Genomic DNA, 6,735 nt, shown 5'->3' with positions numbered 1-6,735 from the left:
ATCACTCTGAAACTCCTGCTCTAAGTCATGTATTATCAAGCTGTCAACTGTAGAACCTATTACCATGTCATGCCCATCATAACCCTCATTCTGAGGTGTCAAACTATCCCATAACTGACGACAAGCACTAGGAACCAAAGTACATCTTTGTATCATCATCTCATCAACATGGTCATCAAAGGTAAATTGATGAGTGTACCTCATAGTGTAATGCCGATAGAATGCGCCAATCTTAGTCCGTGGCTCAGACTATAATCCAGATGAAACTAACTGCAATTGATCATTAACCATGTTGGAACTAACTACTACCTCTAAAGATATCACCAAGGGGGTAGTATTACTTGCAGGAACCATGCCAACTGCCGACTCACCAACATCACACATGATCTTTGATACATCTCTAGTCTCTGTGCCTTCAATACTAGAGGCCACCACCCTGTCAGGCATACAACAATCTGCGACAACACTCAACTCAACTAAACCTGACTCTAGTGGGAATGAACCTGATATGCCAATGTTAGTATCAAGGATGGATGCATCCCCATCTCTACTATCTCTGACAATCTCGACCATGGACATCCTCGGATCACCAAACACCATAGTTTGTGACTATATAGAATCAGGTAAAGACTGTAGTCGCTCTAACTCCATGGTCACCTTAGCCAAATGAAACTGTGACTCCTTGAGAGCCAACTGTGTACTCTCAAGAATCTCAGAAGTCACCTCAAGCTGCTCAGTAAGCTCACTCACCTCATCTTCCTTGGACAACAATGCATCATATGCTGTACTACCCCACTCGATAAGATAATCTTTGTCGGCTACCAACTGCATATAATTCTGTCTCAAAATCCGAATAGCCTCCCATAAAGAGTGGATCTCTATCAAGGAAAGATAACTGCCTTCCTGCTCATCACTAGTAGGAGAACCCCATCCATAAACTGCTAACAACTGATGAGCAGCATCGAAATGCTGGCAAGTGATAGCAATGTCTCGGTCACTAACTCTCAATTGATTAGACACATGATGGCACTGGCTTGACTATCTCTTACAAACATCCTCTGATGCACTATCTAAAGGAGTATCCTCAAAGTTACTAGTCTCTAGAGTATTACCATCCATATCCTGTGAATAAAATCTAAAGCTCATATCAACATATGGAGTATCAAAAACATTAGTACTGCTGTCCAACTCCTCTGTACCCAAGGAAACTAAGTCTTCAAAACTGCCCACTGCATCCTCCTGGATATCATCAATGCCAATATGATCCTGGGACTCATCCATACACATTGCCAAATATGAAATATCATCAACACATTCCAGCAAGTATGGTCGACTAGATATATGAACAAAGCCCAACATCGGTGTATAAAAACTAATACCAACATCAGACAAGATACTAGCACAGGAAAAGACAACACCGTGTAATCTGGTAATCAAATCCATGATAGCACCCAAACAAACACTGCTACCAAAAAGTGTTAAAGATCTCCAGTCAACTGAATCCCAAATGCCAATATAACAATCTCGAGTCCATATCCGTAAACTAGAATCAACTGGTAACTCAAGAAAACTCCTCACCTGAGTAATATGACCAATACCAACTAACTCCACATACCTGTCATGATGAGATAATGAAGCCACAATACTATCTTTCTTCACCTTCAACTAGTTGGACAAATCATGTGAAGTACTACCATCCTCAACCTCATGTGATGAAGCATCTAACTGTGCCTGGTGCTCTTTCTTAGCAAAGTCATGAATGCTCAATGTTTGCTCATCTCTACCAGGTATCTCACCATCCTGCACAACAACATCCTCATAATCATCATCTGAACCCACTAAACTGTAGTCACTGCCTATTATAACTATACCATCCTGAATACCTGTGGCATCACCCTTTGATGACCTATAAACAATTGTCTCAATTTCAGTATCAAGTTGACCGTTACTATCAATCTGTCTAATATCCTTTCCCACCACCTCCTGTGGCAGAGTAGAATCTGAGACATCTACCTGGCTATCAGCTAGTTTCTCAAACTCCTCATGCAAGTTCTTGGGAATTGTGTCAGCTGTCCTGTGAGAAAATCTGCCAAATAGAAATCCAGTCAACTTATTCACCTTAGCTGGGTCAGAAAACATGTCATTCATTATACGGTGGTGCTCAACCAACTATTCAGACATGTCATGGCTTATTTTCATAAGTTTATCTCGAATGTCTAAATAACCATCCTTTCTACTATTTTGACTTTGGATATCAATTGTCCAAGATCGTGTCCTCTGAGACTCTGTACTATACCTGTCCATTCTGGATAAAGTAGAGTGTAACTCCAATAGGATATAACTTCTTCAAACACCAAGAACTAACATGAAAATGATTAGAAGTAGCATGCAACCATATATTTTGACATGCAACTGATTAGAAGCAACATGCAACGACCAAATTATGACATGCAAGATCTGGGTAGTTGTCAAAACTGACATGCAAACTTCTACAACCACCAAATTCACAAAGAACTAAAATGAAAATGATTAGAAGTAGCATGCAACCATAAATTATGACATGCAATTGATTAGAAGCAACATGCAACCACCAAATTATGACATGCAAGATTTGGGTAGTTCTCAAAACTTAAATGCAAGATCTGGGTAGTTGTCAAAATTGACATGCAAGCTTCTACAAACCCTCAGGCTAGCAAGATCATGGCTCTGATACCACTGAAATGTTCCCTTTTCTGATTTGATATGGTATTTAACACCTCTAATAATATCTTTAAGATCAAACAACTAATATCACAAAGATCCACCAAATTTTTCAAGAAACCCCAAATCGGCTATGTCGAAAATAGTGCCAAAAAACTTCACAGCTTCACTTGTTATTAATAAATCTGAAAGTAGAAATTTTTACAGAAATTTGAGCAGCATAACAGCCTATAGAATTTCATTTCCAGATCTGTATAACATGCACACCATAGCTCCCAAATGGAGGACAAAAACAATGCTCATCGGGCTCCCAAAAATAGCACAAAATAGCCCGAAATCACCACAAAAACTTAATAATCTATCACATAAGTATAATCATATCCAAATACATATTTTCAGCTCTATTTTAACATTTAAAAGTCTGATATACAGCAGCAACCCAAACTGATATGAAATACTCAACCGGAAACACCAAACTCTTACAAAAATACACCCAGAAACTCACAAATCTGCACTGTTTAGCACAAAGGCAAACTCTGCATGAGCATGCACATGGAATGGCTTCAAACTCCCATCCTTAGCCTTCTTGGAAACCTGCAAACTCCTGTTCTTGGGTCTCCCTGGAAACCTGCAAACTCTTGTTCTTGGGTCTCCTTCTCCACAGGTTTGGCAGCCTCTGAAGAATAACAAAGAATGAGCAAAATCAAGTTCTGAAATTTTCCCAAAATGCCTCCAAACCCCTTAAAAGAGGGCATAACCGTAACTCACATCCAAGAGAGGTTAATGAAACATATTTTAATAATAATTTTCATTTATTAGTCCAACGGTTTCCAAAGATTAACCCCCTTTTTCCGAAACTTCACTTTCTTGGGCCTGCCTACCTTAGCAAAGATTATTATTTTTTTAATTATTTGAAAAGGGGACATGACAGGAAGGAAGTGGTCCTTTGGTTGGTGGAGGTAAAGAAGGGCTTTTTAGGGATGGACCCCAAGATGGTAGTGGGGAATCTTAAGGATGGAAATATTAACATGTTGAATAGATCTAGAGGGAGGAAGTCTTGAAAGAATAAGGAGAGAAAGATTTATGTTGTTGGGGAGTAGAAGACAATGATAGAGATCTACCCTATCTCTCATGACTTAGCTATGCTTGTTGCCTATCTAGAAAAATAATGTAGGGAGGACCCTCAGAAGAATCTTGAAGAAGGAGAAATCCTGAAGAAGGGATTCAGAGTGTGAAAATGACCCCCTAATGAATATTGAGGCTCAAACTTCTTTAGTTGACCACTCCATTAGTCTAGAAGTGAAGGAAGTGGTCCTCCCGGTGGTAGAGGAAAAGAAGGGATTTCTGGGGATGGACATTGAGATGGTAGTGGGGGATCTTAAGGATGGAAATGCTAACATGTTGAGTACATCTAGAGGGAGGGAATTTGGAGAGAAGATGTGGGGGGAGTATGCTTCACCTATAAGTTGCCTAGCAGTATCCCTCGGATAATTAGTGAGAAAGTGCTTTCCCCATCTATACCATGACTAGATTACCTGTTGATCCCAACCCGACTTATGGGAGACTCTTATGAGGGGTGGAATATATTTAGAATGAAGATATAGGAAACTATTAATTCTAAGGTCAAGAGAACTCTAAAGAAAACTGCCAGGATGAAAGCAACTGCAAGGGACATTGCTTGAGGTACTCAGCTTACCTTTGAGGGTACCTAGAGATGTAGGAAATGAAGATAATTTGTTGGAATATTAGTGGGCTTAGTAGCCCTAGGAAGTAGTATCTTATTAACCTAAAAATTACATGGCATAAAGTGGATGTTATCCTAATTTAGGAAATTAAAATGACAATTAGGAATTCTAAAAGTTGGGTGGCTTACATCTGGCTTGGTGCTAACTATTCTTGTAGGGAGTTGACTCATGCTTCTTGGGGCATCTCTGCTATATGGTACTCCAATAAGGATTCAAATAGAGAGGTTTTCTAAAATTCCCATTTCCTTGCAGTGGAGTTTATTGAGAAACATGATAGGTGGCCCTTAAATAATTTTTATGCACCAAACACGAGGGTTGTAAGGCTTCAAGTCTATGATGAGTCCTCTTGGTTTTTAGATTCTCCTTATATTTTTAACATGATATGTGCTAGTGACTTTAACATGTTCCTTTACCCCTCTAAAAATTGGGAGTATTGGAGGATTAATCTAAGAGCATGTATGATTTGATTGACATCCTTAGGCAATGGCCTCCTTGATATTGACCTCCAACAGTCTTCCTCCACTTGGTCAACTAATAGAATGGGTAAAGATCTTATCCAACTAAGGTTGGACTAGGTCCCAATATCAAGAAGATGGAACATTCTCCCTTTCTCTTCACTACAAGCCCTCCCTGGGATGATATTTGATCACTCCATTATCTTATCTTGTTTAGCTAGCCCAAACACAACTCTCTAGGTCATAAACCCTTGAGATACAAGATTATGTGGCACTCACAACCTCAATTTGGGGACTGCATCAAATAGTAGTGGAATACTAGGGTGGAAGGGATGACAATGTATAAGTTTGCAATAAACCTTGAAATCATTAAAAGAGAGGTGTGTGGTTGGAGTAAATCAACCTTTGGAGGTTTTTTTAGACAAAAAATGACTTTGAGAAGAGGCTTAAGGATTTTCAAAGTGCTAAGACCAATGAGGACATCCCTAAGGAAACTGTCTAGGAAGAAAGAGAGTTGAGAAGTAAGTCAAAGGAATTTTTTAGGAGAGGACATTTTTTGGAAATAAACATCATGAATTTAGTGGCTCATGGAAGGGGATAGGGACACTAATTTATTTCATAGGTCAGCCTCTAAGCAGAAAAAAAGGAACACTATAACTAAATTGTTGGATAATAAAAATAGGGTACTTATTGAATAAGTAGATTTGGGAAACTAGGCTTCCAAATACTTCCATAATATCTACAATCATCCTATGCTTCCTCATAATCAAAGAAAGAGAGGAATTGGTGGTAATGATTAACTTGGTGGTGGATGTGGGAATGAATAATGATTTGATCAAAAGTGTGGAAGTTGAGGAAGTGAAACTAGTTGTTTTCTCCATGGAAGCCTATAAGGCCCAATGCCCTGATGGCTTCCCATCTTCTTTCTTTCAGGATCCCTTGGAAATCATAAAATTTGACTTCACGCATGTCGTTAGAGTTTTCACAAATAAAGGAAGATTCTTGGAAGAGCTTAATTAGACATACATTGTCCTAGTTCTAAGAAGTAGTGAGCCCACTAGGATAGAGGATTATTGGCCCATCAACATCTTCAACACCATGTATAAAATCTATTCTAAGATTTTGGTAAATTGGTTTAGGCTCCTCTTTGATAAGTTTATCAAACCATCTAAAAATGGATTTGTTCCATGTCAACAAATTTTGGGCACTGCTATTACTTCACATGAAGTCCTGTATTCTATGGAGAAGAGTAAGAACCCAAGTATGGAAATGAAATTTGACATCTCTAAGACATGTTACAAATTAGGGCATGATTTTGTTTCTTATATTTTGATAAGTTGGTTGGGTTTTTGGGAGATATTTATCCTACTGATTATGGAGGTTTTCAATTATATCAAATTTGTTGTTGTCCTTAATGGGGCTCTATAGAATTTTTTTAAATTCTACCAGAGGGTTAAGACAAGGGGAGTCCCTTTCCCCCTATGTGTTCATCATTGCACATGAGTTTCTTGGAAGAAACTTTATAGGCATGATGCAACAAGAAAAAATAAAAGGTATCAAACCTACCACTACACTCTCCTCAAAGGTTCTTCAATAGTTTATGGAGGATACTTTTCTATATAGAATTTCTTTAATCAAAGAAGCCAGGTGCTAGAAGGAGCTCCTAGAAAATTATGCTAAATTTTCATAACAACACATTAAGTATCACAAGTGAAAGATATATTTATTCAATACTAAGAGAAACCTACAAGATTGGATTGTAATAGAATTACAATGTCAAATGGCTAACCTCCTTGAAACTTACCTTGGGCTACCCCTCACTATTAAGCATGCCA

The sequence above is a fragment of the Cupressus sempervirens genome, chromosome 7 (assembly GCF_028749045.1).
Source record: "Cupressus sempervirens isolate cs-2001-9-10 chromosome 7, ASM2874904v1, whole genome shotgun sequence".
Lineage (NCBI taxonomy): Eukaryota > Viridiplantae > Streptophyta > Pinopsida > Cupressales > Cupressaceae > Cupressus > Cupressus sempervirens.
The sequence above is the reverse complement of the archived record's forward strand: the minus strand, read 5'-3'. Positions refer to the sequence as shown.